The sequence below is a fragment of the Herpailurus yagouaroundi genome, unplaced genomic scaffold, assembly GCF_014898765.1.
Source record: "Herpailurus yagouaroundi ecotype Mexico unplaced genomic scaffold, PumYag 203, whole genome shotgun sequence".
NCBI classification, from domain to species: domain Eukaryota; kingdom Metazoa; phylum Chordata; class Mammalia; order Carnivora; family Felidae; genus Herpailurus; species Herpailurus yagouaroundi.
The window spans coordinates 28,946,805-28,965,536 of record NW_024412434.1 but is presented as its reverse complement, the minus strand read 5'-3'; the positions used below and the strand labels follow the sequence as shown (position 1 = coordinate 28,965,536).

The following is an 18,732-nucleotide window of genomic DNA, read 5'->3' as shown; positions in this document are numbered from 1 at the left end:
CTGCCCTCGGCCCTGCCCGCCCCCGGTCCCGCACCGCCCTCGGACCGCGCGCTGCCCCGTCCGCCCCCGCCACCGCCGCACGTGTCCCGGCCGGTGCGCCGCGCGGGCTGCCCAGGGCCTGCGCCACTCGCGCGACTTTGAACGAACCCCCGGTCGCGCCTCATTAAGTTGGAGGTCGCGCGCGACCGGCGGGCTGGGGGCCCTCGGTGGCGGGGGCTTGGCCGCGTGGGATTCCCCGCTGCGCACTCGGTGGCAGGCTGAGTCCGGGGGGAGGGACCGCCGGGACACGCGGGTGGGAGAGGCAGGTCTGTGTGCGAGTCCTGCCGCCGCCCTTCTCTACCCTCCGACTCCTGGGACGTCATGTAAACCACCCGGAACCTCAGTTCTTCGGCAAAATGGGGGACTGGGGACGGCTGTGTGGGACCGGTGGGACAATGCACCGAAAGGCGGATACCGACCGGAGGTGAGGTCGGCCTGGCCTAGGAAGGTGCCCTCGGGCAAGACCTCCTCTCCCCCCCCCCCCTCCCGCGCCCCGCGCCCCGCGCCCTGCGCCTGGCACGGGGACACCCACCTGGCCCACCTGCAGGCCTGGCATTTGAGCTTGTTCACTGGGCCCTCCCCCTCTGCAGCGGGTGTGTGTGTGGGGGTGCACAAGCCCTGTCCGCGAGCCTCAGATTCTCCTGTGGCCCCTGCCCCGGAAGGGAGACCCACTGTATTTGGCCTCAGTTGGCTAGCCGGGTGATGAAGGCCGTGTCACTGCAGAGCTCCGCTCGGATCCTGGCGGCTGCCGGTCAGCTCGGAGCCCAGGGTAGAGAGGGAGATTCAGTTTTACTTCCCAGTCCGAGCTGTCTGACTCCTTCCCCTTTTCTCTTCGTGTGTGTGTGTGGGGGGGGGGGCGGTTTGGGCTTTGGTGACCCACCCCTACCTGGGTACCCTGGCCGGGTGAGGAGTAACTAAGAGGAAGCCTCCACCCCGCCCCCCCGGGGGGGGGGCGGCTGGGACTGAGCTGGGTGGCCCTCTGCCTGTCTTCTTGCCGGCTCTTCCTTCCCTCATAACTCAGATTCTAGGCCAGTGCTCTGGTTGCACTTGAACCCTGTTGGCCTTTGTCCTTTTTACAAAGGTTGCCGGATAGAGCTCCTGGTTGTGAACGGGACTGGTGAGAAGGAAGGCGGCTGCTTCTAAGAGCAGGCGGGGTGTGTGGGGGGGTGGTGAGAAGGAAGGCCTCTGCTTCTAGGAGCAGGCAGAAAGCTGTCTTTGGTCCTCTGTCAGCTCACGACGTCCCGCCCCTCGGTCACTGTCCTCAGTGTCTCCATTACTCCACTTATAACATGGCGGCCTTGCTTGGATGGTCCCTCAGGCTCTCACCTGACCTCATTTAACTGCAGCGTGAACAGTCGCATGTCTGCTGACTTTACCACTTCTCCGCTCGCTCATTTCCTTGTGGTCTCTGCGGGGGAGCTCCCAGAAGGCCTGTCCCAGCACTTGTTGGTGGGGGCCGGGGAGGGGGTGGCGAGCATCCACATCAAGGATTAAATACCTGCGCAGCTAAATGATCTTGCACGTGTGACGATTTCCCTTGATGACAGTATTAATAGCTCACACAGGACAAAACATTTGCAAACTGCTAAAGGTTAAGGCTTTGTCGTTGCTGCACGAAGGGGACAATACCATTCCTCTGTTCTGTGGATGCTAATTCATGAAGGTCCTAGGATGGGAGGAACAGTAGTTGCTGGGTTTTGGAAGCTTTGGTGGTAAGCCAGCCAGGGCTGGGACTCTGGAGGGCTTGGAGCCCGAGCTAGAACTCCCCGCCTTGACTGAGTCGTGATTTCCTGTCTAGAAGTAAGCCCGAGTGGAAATTGCAGGGAGACCTGGTTTGTTCAGTGTCGTGATAGGATGTCATTTGGGGCTGCGCAAGGCACAAAGGTCGGCCGTGGGGTGGGGCTCAGCACCGTGTCCCTGGAGCTGTCCAGATGGTGGACACTTAAGTGCATATTATGTTTTACATATATATATATATTTGGATTTTGAGCCATCTGAATATATTAACAATTCAAAACAATAATTTAAAAATTAGGAAATGAAAAGCCTTTCCTGCTCTCCCCACACCCCCCCCCCCCGCCCCCAAGATGAAAAGAAGCCCGATGGAGAAGGACTTCCTCTTAGCTAACCTCTTGAAAGTTACTTGACTACTAATTCCCTTCCCATGCTGTGTTTTTGGGGCTTGACGGGTAGGACTTTGGGATCAGCTCGGTCAGAGGCCCAGTGAGAACACAAGGTGTGCTCGCTCATAGGGGGCAAGCTGAGCAAAGTTTAATAAGGGGACTGTTAGAACATTTGGGTGGGGTGTACAAAAAGCACAAAAGAGAGTGCCGAACCTCGGGCATTACCGCCCAAGGCCCAAAGGGCTGAGGAGCCTGATCGGAGCTGAGCCAGCTTATGACCCGGGCAGCTCGTAGTCCCAAGGAGAGTGGAGAGCAGACTGGGAGAGTCAGCAGCAAGGTCACGCTCCTCCCTCCCTCTGACCTCAAGGCCTGGGCAGCCTGCCGGCCGGAGCCCCTCGATTCCAAGCAGGCTGGCCCGCTGGGACGCAGAGCTGGGTGGGCTCACCTTTGGTGGAGGGCAGATCTGGTGAGGCAAACAGGTGACCTGCCCAGGATCTTAGGTCCTGTGCCTTGAGTGTGGGATGAACAAGCTGATGTCTCCCGAATGCAGAGTTCAGTGACTGCATGCTACGTTATTGTTTTGTTCGCTCATTCATTCATTCATTCATTCATTCTCTGGATCGAGTGCGTGCTATGCACCAGGGTCACGCACGTGCTGGCCCAGTGGGGTTTGGCAGTTCCCTCCCCGGACTGACACCTCCAGTCCAGTCCACGGCGCTCCTGTATGGCCAGGCAGAAACCACCGAGTGCGGATGGATGAACGAAGCCGGCCGAGATCGGCCCGGGCAGCAGCTGCCAGCGACCTTCCCCACGGGCAGGTGGGGATGACGGTGGCCACTGTGGGGAACAGAGCTGGGTCCTCTGCCATGTGTCTGGAAGAAGTAGGCTTCGAGATTGGTCTGGGTCAGGAGGAGGCAGCACTCTCCGAAGCGGGCAGGAAGAGCTTGGGCCAACACCAGGAGAAGGCGGTGGTGGGCGGGGGAGGCCGTGGTGGGGGGTGAAGGCTGGAGCCCCGCTGTGAAGGGAGGGGGTGGCTCTTCTCAGAGGGCTTTACAGATAGGAGACGGGGTGACTGTTCCTGAGATTTAGGTGCGGCTCTGTCCGAGCCTGGGGTCTCCACTACCTTCTCGAGGTCCCCTTCTGGTTGAGAAGTAAAACTGTCTTAGGGAACGGGGTCGCAAGGATTCTGGCACAGCCCCACCTTCGGGGGGACAAGGGGAACAGTGAATGACAGTAAGAAACCCAACTAGCATCACAGAGCATCCTCCACAGGCCTTCTCCAAGTGCCTTCTGTGTGCTCACCGGTTCTCCCCACCTGCTGATGTGAGTGGCGTCATTTCCCTGTGAAGATAAAGGACACACGGCTTACAGGGACAATGCAGCTTGTCTAAATTCCCTCGCTAAGTTGTGTGCTCTGCAGGGCTGGGACCTAGGCCTCTGCATTCTGCCTTTCCGGCACGGCCGGTGATGGCACAGGTTAGGAGGTGACGTACGATATGATCGCCATCAGGCAGAGAAACCGTACAGTATGAGAAGTCTGCCGTGTGAGCCAGCAATTTCTTTCACATCAGAAAGGAGCAGAGGGACAGACGGGGTTGCCTGACGCGTCTGGGTCTTTGAGAGACGGATGCAGGCAGATGCGGGTGGGCCCGCACAGGACAATACCGGCCTTCTGCCTCTCTTCAGGTGGCCCCAGGACACTGCCGTCATAAGTGCCGATCCCGTGTCGTGGAGCTGATGACAGGCCGCAGCTGCTTGGGGAGCTGACCCGTGCCTGCTGGGCACAGGGTTTCCGGGGATGCTGAGGGAACTAAGGGAAAAACAAATACCATCACAAGGGATGCGACACATTTGGAATTCCTGCAACTCAGCCACTTGCAACAGGAAATCAGTTACATTTGTTTCGATTTTGCTGACTGGGGTCAGCATTTTGGGACCGTAAACCCAGGACCTGTCCTTCCTTCCTCTCCCCAGGGGAAGTGCGAAGATCAGATCCTGAAAAGACCTTCTCGAGGAGGGGCTGGGCTCTCCTTCCTTCCTGTCCCGGGCGCCTCCTTGCACTCTGGGTGTCTGTGATGGTGGGCTATGTTCTGGGGTGCGCTCTCCTCCCCCAGGGCCTAGCAGCTTCCTGGATGAGGCCGGGGCTCCCTGGCCATTTCAGAGCCGTATCCCAGATGTGCTTGCGGCGTGCTCCCCAAGGAAGGAGACCCAGCGGTGTTGTGTACGGACAGGTCCTGGTGTCGGGGGGAACAGTCTGGCCGGGGAGCTCAGAGACCAGGTAGTGACAGGGCGACTGGGGTCAGTTACTGGCTGGATTATCTCAAGTCACTTAAGAGCACTTGGCCTCAGTTTACCAGCCTGGGAAAGGAGCGTGAGCTAAGATTCCCTCCAGATCTGACTCCGTGCCCTCTAGTCATTTGTCTCACACACACACACGGAGTCTCCCACGCGTCTTGGGCAAGCTGTCTGCAGGAGGTAGAAGGGATCGTCTCTGTGCCTTTGTCCCCAAAGACTGTCCTGGGCGTGCTAGCCTGCTGTCTCCCGGTGTCTTCAGGAGAGAAACTAAGTTTCAGGCAAGTGGCACATGACAAAGTCATGGCCCTGCGTTCTCTGGTCTCCGTGATCCTTCAGCTTTGACTTCAGGACTGAAATTCATGCCCAAGGAAGTTGGTATCGGAGTCCAATTTCTTTCTTTCTTTCTTTCTTTTTAATGTTTATTTATTTATTTCTGAGGAGAGCGAGCACAAGCGGGGGAGGGGCAGAGAGAGGGAGGGAGACACCGAATCCGAAGCCGGCTCCAGGCTCCCAGCTGTCAGCACAGAGCCCGACACGGGGCTCGAACCCACGAACCGTGAGGTCGTGACCTGAGCGGAAGCTGGACGCGTCACCAGCTGAGCCACCCACACGCCCCTCAGAGTCCAGTCTCCTGAATGTGCGTTATACCTTCCTGTCCTATGGAGTCTGGAAGTCTGTGTGTCTGATGTCGGGCCATCATATTCATGGGTCTGGCAGTTCCATCAGGTAGCTCCAGGGCTGAGAACGTTTTGCTCATCTTCCCAGAGTCTAAAGTAATCATAAGTAGCAGGCCCCCCCGGGTGGAACTTTATAGGTAAGAGTGACTGTGCCCACACCATGCTGACAGTCAATTTGTCAGAAGGAGAGCCTCCCTCTTCCCCGCGTCCTTGGCCCGATGAAACCAAGCGGGTGTTCCAGAAGTGTGGGCCCTTCGCCTGGCTTTCCTCTCTTGATACGCAGGGGGCTGAGCTGTGCTGATGCTTTTTGAGGAAACTACCGTGTTCTTTCTCAGGGCCAAACTGCTTTGGTGTTTTTACCTTCTCCTTGACGTATTGAACCCCAGCAATGGATTGGATTCGGGAAGCCCTCCCCTCGAGGCTGTGGAAGTCATCACGAGGCTTGGGGACCTGGCTCGGTCCAGTCACAGGCAGAGCAAAGTTTCATCGGTCAGTGGGGGCACACAGGAGCTCAGAGAGGTACCCCAGAGAAGCGTGGGCTTCGGGGCAGGAAGAAAAGAAAGAGAACGAACCTGTCAGGAGAGAGATGCGTTTTGATGCAGACAGAACCTGGAAGGCCTGGCCCCCAGCACCATGGCCGCATGACTGTTCGCGTGGCCGGATGCTGCCCGGGGAGAGTGGGTGCAGAAAGTCCCCTTCTGTAGGGAGATGTCCAGACCCTGTGGGCCTTATTCCTGGCCACACATTTGGATTAACCGGGGAGCTTTTAAAAAAGTCTGATGCACTGGAAATTCTGATGGGATAGTTTTGGGCCGATGCTCGGGCAGAAAGTTTCGTGAGCCGGGACTGATCCCAGAGTGTATGGCACGCTGTGATACTTTGTAGTCTCTTCTGTCTCATTGAAAAGGATTCTGGTGTGCTTCCAGCAAATCGATTTCAAGGCCACTGGTGGGGAGGAGCCCACAATCTTGAAAACACTGTTCTAGCGTGATAGCTCGTGCTGCAGAGGCTGGGGGCTGAAAACTGCATTTCCCAGCTCTCCCCTGCAGCTGGGGTGCCGAGCGTGACTTAGGGTTTTCATCAAGGTCCGAGTGGTCCTGCTTCAAGGATTCAGGCAGGTACAGCTGTGGAGGCGTCCAGCCTCTCAGCGGGGGGCTTTCTGAACCAGGCAGCCTCGGCAAGAAGCAGGGAACGTGGATAAAAGGTTAGCGTCCCCCCCGTTCAGTCAGCCATCCACAAAGACCCCATTTCTCTGGGGACATGCACAAAATAACCATTTGGGGAACACTGAGAAAGGGAGGGTTGTAGACTCACTCAATAGTTGAGGACATTGACATAGAACGGGCAAGAGGGGCGCCTGGGTGGCTCAGTCGGTTAAGGGTACGACTCTTGGTGTCGGCTCAAGTCATGATCTCACGGTTTGTGGGATCGAGCCCCGTGTCAGCCTCTGCACTGAGTGTGGAGCCTGCTTAAGATTCTCTCTCTTTCTCTCTGCCCCTCCCCCCGCTCCTGCTCCCACTTGCACTCTCTCTCTCTCTCTCCCTTAAAATAAATAAATAAACCTAAAAAAAAAAAAAAAAAGCAAGAAACACAACTGGATGCCAGCTGGCTGCCTCTGCCCACAGTACCTACCTGTGCTGTTACTTCAGTCATTTCCATACGCTCTTCAATCATCTGGCAAAGATCTATCTGTTCGGCTCCAAACAAACCCCACAGCACCCGCTTTACCTGCGGGGTAAAGAGCTGAGGGTACAGCAGTGACCAGTGTAGGCAAAACTGCCTGCCTTCATGGGACTGACTTTCTAATGGGGGTAGACAGGCAGTAAACAGATAGGTGAATATAGAGTGTGCCCAATGGACCTAATGGCTATGGAGAGGAGGAAGGAGAGTGGGGATGGGGGGCAGGCCTCTATTTTAAGTAGGATGGTCGCCCCAGGGTGACATTTGGGTAGAGACTCAAGGGAGTGAGGAGTGGACGGTGCAGTATGTTAGGAGAGTGTTCTCACAGGGGGAAGTGCAGGTGCAAAGGTCCTGTGGCCACAGTGGGCTGAGTTTGGGAGGAAATATGCAAGCCAGTGAGGCCACCTTTAGAAAGGTAGCAGGGCAGATGCTATAGATCAAGGCTACTCTAGGGCCTGGGCCTCTGACTCCGAGTGGGATGGGAAGCCCTTGGAGGGTTTCAGCCGAGGCATGGCAGAAATGAACTTGGCTATTATAAGCCATGAGTGCAGGATGTGGCTGCCTTCCTGAGAACAGGCTGTAGGGTGACGAGGGTGAATCAGGGAGACCAGGTGGGAGCCTGTTGGTGAGCGGTGACATTGGCTTAGGTCAGGCTGGGGGAGGGGCAGGTGGTCCAAAGTGGTTGGATTCTGAATATATTTAGGATTCGCAGACTGCAGGGATTGTGAGGCATTGGATGTAGGGGAAGAGGAAGGGTGAGCCACGGGTGACTCCCTAGCTGCCTGTGGGAGGGATGCCGAGGGCCCTGGTGGTTATGGTCGCGGCCGCGCCACCAGCTGAGGCGCCACCAATCCCGGGGAGTTCATGGCGATCTGTAACTGTGCTGTTGACCTCAGAGGAGCGGACCTCCCCAAGCAGCGGTTCGGCTTGTATCCGTGGTTCGGGAGGGTTGGTTCTCAGCAAGGAGCCTTCCAGAAAGACCGATTATGCTCTGAGCCACGTGTCAGACAGACACCTCCTTTAAGAAAAACCTGGCTTTCAAAACCAGGATTGATTATTATTGCCACACATGAGGGATTCTTAAAGTTTGGGTGTGTTTTACATAATGGACACATGGCCGAGCATGGGTAGTTTCCCAGCCGGGAGAGAGAAGTGTGCGCTGGGGTTTTCACGTTGCCAGTGTTTCTGTGTCCGTAGTACCTGATTGCCAGACAATTTCTGTCCATCCTTCAGTTTCCTTAGACCACGAAGGCCTCCATTGTCGGAGAGGGGAAAGCTCCAGGCCAGAGCGCCGTCCCGAACAGACTCAGCCCAGCCACCAGCTGACCATGTTGGCCTCCAAACAGGGTGACCGGCTCGACCAGGATTGCCCGGGATGTCCCCCTCCTTAGTGCGGGGAAACCAGGAGACAAGGCCACCTCCTGAGTGCCGGGCACACCAGGACGCTGGGTCACCCCACTTGCCTCCAGCCAGCCCTGGCCCCCCGGGCTTGATGGCCTCATTTAGAGGAAGAGGTTTTAAAACCTCATTAATGTTTGAATAACAAAAGGAAAGAATCCAAGCTAACATCACGGTCCCGCAGACTTGAAGACTCAGGAAGATGTGTTTCCTTGCCGTTCTGCCAAGGGGCGTGGAAGGAAATCAAAGCAGGAATTGTCAGCCACCCGCTGCCTCCTGCTCACAGTAAAGGAATCCAAATCTGCAGGTTGGCTGGTGTCTGTGTGAAAAGTCTGCAACTTGAATGTCATGCTTTTATGATAAAGTGAGTCGGTTGGCATCCACTTCACCGTGAATCATGTCTGCTGCAGATACATCATTTTCCAGATATACGTGGAGAACAAAAAGTGGAGCCCACTTCAAGCCAAATCATGTTTTGGGCAAATCCTGGATTATGTAAAAGCTTTTCATTTGAAGTCATTTGAATGAAGCAAAAGGTCCTGTTGTCACTGCTGCTGCTTTAAGGAAATTCATTATTTCTTAAGCGTATAAGACTTCAAAAGATTCATTTTGTAACGCACGCCAGTAAGTAACAAACGGCATGACGGTAGAATCACGATCCGTGCTACCGAGCAGTGAGACGGGCCTTTTTCCTCTGTGGCTACGTTCCTTCCCCTGGCTTCGGTGAGAAAGAACCCAACGGTTCGTAACACCTGTCCGTCACCAGGTGTGTCGTTCGTGGGCATGTCACGGAGAGAAGCTTCTGCACCGGTGATGTTCAGTCCGAAAGGAACAGCTTTCAGCGGCTAGATGCACACGTACAGGAGATGAATAAATGACCTTTTGGGGTAGTCGCGCCATGCAGTGTTACACTGTGGTCTGGGTGAGCCATGGGCTCTGATAGACGGCTGTATTCGATATTGTCATGACTGTTTAAAAAATTGCAAAATGTTAGGTGCAGTGAAATACTTAAAAAAATTTTTTTTTAACGTTTAATTTTTGAGAGAGAGCGAGAGCAAGCTGGGAAGAAGGGGCAGAGAGAGAGGGAGAGAGAACCCAACGTAGGGCTCTATCCCACGAACCGTGAGATCATGACCTGAGCTGAAGTCAAGAGTCTTAACCAACTGAGCCACCCAGGGGCCCTGTAAAATATTTTTTTATAAAACATCTGAAACTAAACAATATTGCTTTTAAGCAATACTTACATAACAAAACAATATGTCTTTTTATTATTATTTTTTTTAAAGTTTATTTATTGAGAGAGAGAGTGCGCAAGCAGGGGAGGGGCAGAGAGAGAGAGGGAGACAGAATCCGAAGCAGGCTCCAGGCTCTGAGCTGTCAGCACAGAGCCTGACGCAGGGCTTGAACTCACAAACCACAACATCTTGACCTGAGCTGAAGTCGGACACTCAACCAGCTGAGCCACCCAGGTGCCCCCAAAACAATATTTCTTTTGTAAAATTCAGTATAATGGCTACTTCCATCTGGAGGGAGACAGGAGCAGGGATGGGGGAACATGTATAGAGAGTGAAAAGCTCAGCTATCAATTGGCTGATGGGTTTCTGCTGATCTGTTATGTCACTTCAACAGTATAAAAGGGGGCCGTTCAGAGATCAATGAGGAGTGCATGAGATGAACCAAGGATTATGAGCCCAAACCTCTGTGCCTGGGGCCCCCAAATCAAGAAAGAATGAAGAATTTTTCCTCCTACTTGTTAAGGAGATCAGCAGTTTCCAAAGCTGTGTTTTCATGGTTCATGAAATAATTGTCAGGCAAGTTGAGTGCCCTTTGTGTCTACAGTCATGATTGTTTTCTAGACAAATGGACAAGAAAGAAGAGTGTGTAAGAAGAGTGTGGTAAATCGATGGGGCGCCTGGGTGGCTCAGTCGGTTGAGTGTCCGACTTCGGCTCAGGTCATGATCTCTTGGTCCGTGAGTTCAAGCCCCACGTCGGGCTCTGTGCTGACAGCTCAGGGCCTGCAGCCTGCTTGGGATTCTGTGTCTCCCCTCTCTCAGCCCTTCCCCTGCTCACACTGTCTGTCTCTCTTAAAAATAAATAAACATTAAAAAAAATTAAAAAAGGAGAGTGTGGTAAATCTAAACACTGAGTGTGGTACTTCATCAAAATAGGACATAAAATTGTATTTTTAAATTTTAATTGCTCGTTTCTATTACTACCAATTATATTTAAGTTTTTTTTTTTAAGTCTATTTGTTTATTTTGGGAGAGACAGAGATAGAGAAAGTGGAGGAGGGGCAGAGAGAGAGAATTCCAAGCAGGCTCTGCACTGTCAATGCAGAGCCTGACATGGGGCTCAAACCCATGAAGCCGTGAGATGACCTGAGCCAAAACCAAGAGTCAGACGCTTTACCCACTGAGGCATCCAGGTGCCCCTATGTTTAAGCTTTAACAGGGAAACGGAATTATTTAGAGAGTCCATTTCGAGTAGTAGGTACTTGTAAGTATTAGGTCCTTAAAGATACGGACCCAGATATGTGTGTGTGTGTGTGTGTGTGTGTGTGTGTGTGTGTGTGTGTGAGAGAGAGAGAGAGAGAGAGAGAGAGAGAGGGAGAGGGAGGGAGGGAGAGGGAGGGAGGGAGGGAGGGAGGGAGGGAGGGAGAGGGAGAGAAAGAGAATGATACAATAAATACAGTACATGAGCCTAGACTAGGGACTGGGCATTGCCATGGCATTTGGCCAGATGCATTTGGAGTCCTTATTGTATTCGAGTTAATCTCCTGCTTTTAATGGTTATATTGTAGTTATGCGTGTAGGAAAGCATCTCTGCCTTTAGGTAATACACTCTGAAGTATTAAGAAGAAATGGGGCACATTTTGTCTCCATGGTTCAGAAAGAAATATGCATGAATTTTTTTAATTTAAAAAATATTGCGTATGTGCTATTTTGTCTATATAAAATATATATTTAAAAATGTAATTACATAGAGGATGATAAAGCAGATGTGGCAAAGTATTAACAGTTGGTGAGTCTGGGTGAAGGATGCGTGGAAATTCTCTGTGCTACTTGACATTTTTCTGTAAGGCTGAAATTATGTCAAAAGGAGAAGTTAAAACGGGAATGAGAAATGCTCGGTCACTTCTCCAGCCACATTGCCTAATCCCGTACCTTTTGCCCCATCCTTCCGTCCTTCGGTGTGGCCTGGGGCCATGTTCACCCTGCCTGGAATATTCCTCCCTCAGAGCTTGGCGTGAACCCTGCAGAGCATCACCTGATTCTCGCCTCCTCATGGAGGCCTTCCCTGACCACCCCTCTAAGAGCCCCCCGCCCTTCCCACCCCTCATTTCTTGGCTTTTCTCATCCCCCCATTTCTGAGGGTACAGGCAAGGGCACTTTTTATACAGAGTCACCGACTGTATGACCCAGCAATCCTGTTCCTAGATGTAAACCCAAGAGAAATGAAAACAGTTGCCCACAGAAAGGTATACGTGAACTGTCAGAGCAGAGTCAGTCATGATACCCCCGAAGTACCAGCAACCCAGTATCCACCAACTGATTGCACATGATGTATACCTACCCATACACTGCAACCCAGCCCTAAAAAGGAATTGCGTATCTACAGAGCAGAGGGGTCTTGAAAAACATGCTAAGTGAAGAAGCTATTCACAGAAGATTGTGTGATTTCATTCATATTTAATGTCCAAAAAGGCCCATCTGTAGACATAAAAGGTGGATCATGGCTGCCTGCAGGTTAAAGGAGGAGAGAATGGGGGTGTGACAGCTCACGGGTTCTTTCGGGGTAATAGAACGGTCCCAAAATTGCGATGTTCACACAAGTTTGTGAATACAGAAAATGCACTGGATTGTGTAGCTTTATTTGTTTTTAACATTTATTTTTGAGAGAGATTGAGAGTGTGAGCTGGGGAAGGGGCAGAGAGAGACAGGGAGACACAGAATCCGAAGATCCAAAACCAGGCTCCAGGCTCTGAGCTGTCAGCACAGAGCCCGACGTGGGGCTCAAACTCACAAACTGTGAGATCGTGACCCGAGCTGAAGTCGGACGCTCAACCAACTGAGCCACCCAAGCGCCCATGGATTGCACAGTTTTAAATGGGCAACTTCTAGCTCAGTAAAGCTGTTCCAGAAAACAAACCAACAAACAGATTTCATCATCCTCCACGGAAGCTGGTTTCTCACCCTTCGAGAAGCAACTCTTATCCCCATTTCTGGATAAGCAGAAAGACACCAAGATTTTACAAACTTTGTCAAGGTGAATGGAGGACCAGGAGGAGTGGCTGAGGCTGGGTCCTGGGTTCCAGGCTCCCTCATCTTCTGCCTGGACCACCATGTCCCTGTTCTTCCCGGGGGGGCCTAGCCTTGGGGCAGTGAGGACAGTGGTTCCTGACCTGAGCTCTGCCCTATAGCAGCACGGAGACCTCAGAGAACATAGAGAGGTACTGGGCAGAGACCTGTTTTCTTGTCCTGTGATGGCTCTATTTGTCATGTGGCTTCTGATTGGCCACCTCACCCCTCTGGACCTTCCTTCTCGCGTCTATAAAGTCAAAGGGTTACCCAGATTATCTCTTCTGGCTCTTATATGCTACGATTCTGGAGATTCTCTTTCATCTGTCATAGTGTAATTATTGGTTTTTACAACCTACGTTTGGTTTTTAGCCCCAAGATGGGTATAGTAATGGTATTTAACTTGTGACGCATGTCATATTTTAATAATCTCAATGTGTATCAGGAAGGTCTTAACAAATGAAGTTTAATTAGTAGCCCTTCTTCATCCCCTGCACAAAACGTGTGTCAGACTGGACTCTGGAAGAACATACATAGCCACCTTGAACACATCAGGACGAGCCAGTCCCCTGCCATAAAATGGCATATCCCTGTCATACTCTGGGGTCAGTAAATCTTTTGTCCTTAGCAAGTCCAGAAAAATGGTTCACAGCATGCCCTACGTCACTTTTTTGTTGTTGCTCTTGGCTTACATTTTACCTCTCTTTAAAGCTGAGGTATAACATATATACGTAAGTGTGCAAATGTACATACGTGTGCATCCGTGCAGTCAACACCTGATCAAGCTGTAGAACATTTCCAGTAACCCCCAGAAGGCTCCTTCCCACCCTTGCCATTGAGAAAGCTTCTCAGCAGAAACCACTCACTGTTCTTTTGACTTCTCTCATTATGTATGTTTGCTTGTTCTTGAAATTCACATGGAAGGAATTCTACCTTATATATCTTTTGAATGGGGCTTTTTTCCCCCAACATCCTAACTGGATTTTTCTGTGTTGTTGTGTGTAGAAATCCTTAGTTCATCTTCATTGCTATATAGTATTTTATAGACTACGGTTTGCCCCTTCCATTGTATTCATTCATTCATTCATTCATTCATTTGTATTTAATTAAAAAAATTCTCTTAATGTTTATTTTTGAGAGAGACAGGAACAGAGTGTGAGTGGGGAAGCAGCAGAGAGAAAGGGGGACACAGAATCCGAAGCAGGCTTCAGGCTCCAGCTGTCAGCACGGAGCCCAACGTGGGGCTCGAACCCACAAACTTCAGATCACGACTCGCGCCAAAGTCAGATGTTTAACCGACTGAGCCACCCAGCACCCCCCGTTTTTTTTTTTATTAAAAAATTTTTTAATTCCAGTATAGTTAACATACGGCATTATATTATTTTCAGGTGTATAAGATAGTGATTCAACAGATTCATACATGACTCATCGTGTCCCTTCTGTTGTTGGACCTTTGGGTTGTTTCTGGTTTGGGGTCGTTATGTTCGGAGCCACCATGAACACTCTGTTGTACCTGTCTTTTGGTTGATAAAAGCATCCACTTCGTGGTCTTGCTGGGTCAGAGTGGAGGTGTAAGTTTAGCTCCTAAATCCCTTGGTCTGGATGATTTTCTCCTCTGTAAATTCGAGACTGGGTTATCTATATGATCTAGAGGAAAGGTACTATCTTCCTCAGGAAAAGTTTACCTTCTCAAGATTTTATTCCCCTTACATCTTCGTTACTGTGTCTTTGCCCCTGAAAACACTGTTTTCCCATTCTTCTTTTAATGTTTATTTAAGAGAGAGAGAGAAAGAGAGGGAGTGAATGAGCAGGAGGGAGGGGCAGAGGGAGAGAGAGAGAGAATCCCAAGCAGGGTCTGTGCTGTGAGCTCGAACCCACAGACCGTGAGATTGTGACCTCAGCCAAAACCAAGACTAGGGATGCTTAACCGACTGGGCCATCCAGGCGCTCCTCCAGTTCTTTGCATTAACAGCCTCATGGCCTGCCTTTCCTTGGGCACACCCCTCTCTCTCCCAGCTCTGCCTTTTCTCAATAGCTCCCTCCTTTGGTGTGTTTGCTCCCCATTTGCAAGGCCTCACTCTTCAAGCCACCGTCTGCCTTACAGTCTCACAGTCTCACAGCGGGAGGTAATCATGGTTCTTGTGCTATAATTTGTGTTCATTCCGTCTCCCCAACTTGACTGTAAACTCCCTGGGCAGTGCTCCTCCTGTCCAGCCGAGGGCCTGGCAGATGATCAAAAACTGTGTGTTGGGGGAATTCATTTATGGGAACGTTAATACTCCGGTGCCCGTAAGATTCCTCAAAGAATGGCATTCTCGGACTCGAGATTCTTTAATTCTCCATTCATGATTAAAATTTCAAAGTGCATCAGAATCTTGTTGTGCTTCCTTACAAGGATCGCGTGAAGGGGATGGTCAGGGGAGGCTGATGTGCTGAGTGACGGAGGAATAGAAGGAAGAGAAGCCCGGAAGGCCTGCAGCTTTCCCGAAGTCCTTTGCGGCTGACTGGTTCGTGGAACTCCCAGCTTTATGTCTTTATGTGTAGTTGAACCTGTAAAATCGTTCAGGTGACTTATTTTGGGGTGTTTCACTTCATCGTCTTCTCCGTCGCACCTTTCCCTCATCCCCCCACCCCCCGGGCCCGCCCCCAACAAGCCACATACTTATTTTTCAGAGGGAGACCGCGTTGGGTTCCACGCTGCTTGCTGTACGTTGCTTCGATCGTGTCCTGTTATCCTAGCTGGGAATACCCTCCTCCGTCCCAATGACCTAGAGTGTCAGGTGGACATTAAAAAGGGAATGGAGCCTCGGGAGAGGGTGGCCCTGCGCTATGCAGGGCGACAAAGATGAGCGGTAGCGGGTCTCCCCTAGAAGGCGTGAGGACCGCTACAGACGTCTGTTGAACGAACGGACCACACAGGCTTTGCCGGCCTCCCGTAACAGAGGAGACGCTGGCTGCTTAAGCGACAGCCAGAGAGGCATCAGGGCAGAACTGGCCAAAAGGAGGCCGAGATGTCAGGAGACCTCTCTGACCCACTTGGCCTCCTAATAACCCATGTCCGTGGTTGTTCTTTGTTTTGAAACAGAAATTGCAGAATCCGCCCCCCTTCCTGAGTCACTTGACTCTCCCCGACACTCGGTGTGTGTTTGTACACTGGCCTCCGGAAGAGGGAAGGGCCGCCCTGCTCGGGAGAGATGGCTCATAAGCAGACGGGAAGGATCCCTCTGTGTCAAACACTGGATAAAACACCTGGGACTTAGTGACTCACTTGCCAGAGACTTGTCCCGTTAATTTCATACGTATTGTATTTGTGTTTCTACACAAACATACCAACTTCGACTTGTAGGTGTTTGATGAGTCAGAAATACAGTTTCCTGGTCCGCCGAGCCTTGATTGCTTGTTAGGAACGTCAAGGCGTGTGAAGGCAAGGGACTGCTGGCCTGGGAAAATTTTCATTTCTGTCTCTTTCTGCTCTAAAAAATGTCCAGCCTTCCGAAAAGTTTCAAGAATGGCATAGAGAACGACCTGTATCACCGAGATTCACCCGCTGTTGCATTTTACCCTGTTAGTTCCTCAGTTGATTTTGTTGATGTCAAATAACCAGCTGCAGACATCATGACACCATCCCCAAATGCGTCAGCATGTTCTTCCCAAGAACGAGAACATTCTCTTAAATTATCACGATATACTTATCAGCTAGTTGGAAACTGAACACGGACACCAGACTGTTACTAGCGGCTGGTCCATATTTGGATCATCTCGGTAGTGTCTCTTATAGATTCTTTTTTCTTTTTGCATCTAGGATCCCATCACGTGTCACACATTTATCTAGAAGTCTCTTTTTACCTAGAAGAGTTCTGCATCTTATTTATAGTTATTTTAATGATACTGATATTTGTGAAGACCCTGGCCACTTCTTTTGCAGGAGGCCCCTCGATCTGGAATTGCCTGTTTCCTTCTTAGATTGAAGTTTAACATTTTTGGCAAGAACACAGCATGCGTGATATACGTTCTTCTCACTGGTGTTACATCAACAGACTAAGATATCCGCTTGTCCCTTTAGCGGTGATGTTAAATAACTTCAGTCATTTGGTTCACTTACAAAGATAACTTTTCCCCTTTGCAATTAAAAATGCATCTGTGTGGGGGCCCCTTGGGTGGCCCAGTTGGTTAAGTGTCTAACTTTTGATTTTGGCTTAGGTCACAGTCTCACGTTGTGTGGGATCAAGCCCCGAGTTGAGCTCCTTGTTCATAGGGTGGAGCCTGCTTGAGATTCTCTCTCTCCCCCTCTCTGCCCCTCCCTCCCTCAAAAAAAATTAAACATTTAAAAAATGTATCTGTGCGGATCCTTTGGGATCATTCACAAAATGTGAATAAAAGTACTCTTGTCCCCAGTAATCTTTTATGCAGTGGTTTTAGCATGGATTGATGATTCTTGACTGGAACACTCATGGTGCTAAAAAATGGCAGCGTACATTTCTGCCATCCTTTCAACATTTATTGGTTGGCATTCTATTATAAAGAAGAGCTTTCCTGCCTACCCTTCCCTTTAAAATAGTTTTCATTTCATTATTATTAATAGTAGTAATGGTATCGGTATAGATAGATTCAGGGATTTTAAAAAATATCATCACATGTATTATAAGCAGTCCATCCCTGACTGACTTACTCATTTTGATGCTCGAATTATCCCAAATTGGGATGAGAGGCCTCTCAAGCTGGTTGCCGTGTCCTTTCGACACCATCTGAGTTCTTCCTCATATTCTGGCACAACCAGAGGTCCCAAGCTCAGCCAAGGAGCCCTGGTTACGTTTAGGGGAGAATGAGAGTTGGTAACCAAGGTCTGGGCTCTGCTGTGTTCCTTGTTACAGGGTGTCATCGTTTCTAGGGCCTTTCCCATGGACAGAGCTGGGAAACAGGTTTCTCAAGATCACCAATTCACATTGCTCTTATCTCAGTCCAATACCAGAAAGTTCTCCCTCTCTTCTCCCCATTCTGGGTTTTGCATCTTTCACTCACTTTTTATATTTTCCCTAGGAATTTAAAAAAAGGCTTGAATCTCCTTTACTCCTGGTCTTATTATGAAAATAAAATTCCTCGTGATTGATGTCTGTTTCCCCGTAAGTGAGGACATTCAGTAGATCGTAAATTCAGGGCAGAGGTGAAGGCCCGTGCCCCATCTCCTGGGGCTCTAAAAAATATCTGCACAGATAGGAAAGTCCGGAGGGAAACACAAGCACGAATGTGTTATGTTTTTTCGGTATTTTCTAGTCATTTCACAATGAATGTATGCTACTCTTAAAATAACAAAATAGGAGTATTTTAAGGCAAAAGAAACCTAGATAGACTGGATGTCAATACTTTGGTCCTACATATTGTAGGAAAGGAAAGATGATTTTCCGTTTACCCGTTTAGATTCTTGGCTGAGACTCTCCCCGCCCCCATAAAAAATAAACAGGAGGAACCCCCCCCCCCCACCAATTTTTGATTATGTATGTGCGTCCATTCACGAGCCCCACAAAGGTAAGAGACTCAAAAGGCCGCCAGGCAGTTGAGGCTCATGGACCATGCTGAGCTAAGGAAAGGGATAAGGGTCAGGGGTTTCAAAGGCAAGGAAGAATACTCACAGGAAGGTCAGAAGAGAAATTCATGGTAAACAAGGCTGCCCTGCCATGCACAGGAGTCAGGTGAAGTGATGTGTGGGCATAGCTGCATTCCTGGCATAACCCCCCTTTCTATGTAAATTCCCCCTATAAAAGGGTCACTTTTGCTGTTTGCAGGCTCTTCCTGTGTCTGCACTTTTCTCAAAAACAATCAGCACAAAAATCCTTATGCCAGAGGCATACTTGGGGTGGCATGTTCTGGTCCCCTGCCATAGAGCCAGACACCGTGGGCACAGAGATGGTCAAGTACCGAGTGATAAGAGGATGGCAGGCAAAGGGCAGCGCTCCGGGGGCCTCTTCTCCAGCTGGAAGGTCGAGGAGGAGCCCCGGGCTCTGCACGCTCCCGCCCCTGGCAGCTCGGTTTCTAGGGCGATGCCCCCACCCGTGCCGTTTCTCGGGTCTCCGGTCGGGACGGCTCTGTGGGGCAGGAGCCGCCTGGCAGACCGGGGGCGCCACGGAGGCGGGCGACACGCCCGATCCCTTGCCACCGCCGGTGCCCGGCGCTGAGGTCAGCGGAGCCCGGCTGGCGGGGGCGAGGTCAGCCCGGGACACCCGGCGC

The 18,732-nt window shown here is 51.0% G+C and overlaps 1 protein-coding gene across 3 annotated transcripts in view; it reads left to right on the top strand.

The window, feature by feature from the left end:
• The window catches only part of PFKFB3 (6-phosphofructo-2-kinase/fructose-2,6-biphosphatase 3), a 79,683-nt gene that overhangs the window by 5,206 nt on the left and 55,745 nt on the right, over positions 1-18,732 (top strand). The window lies entirely within an intron of this gene.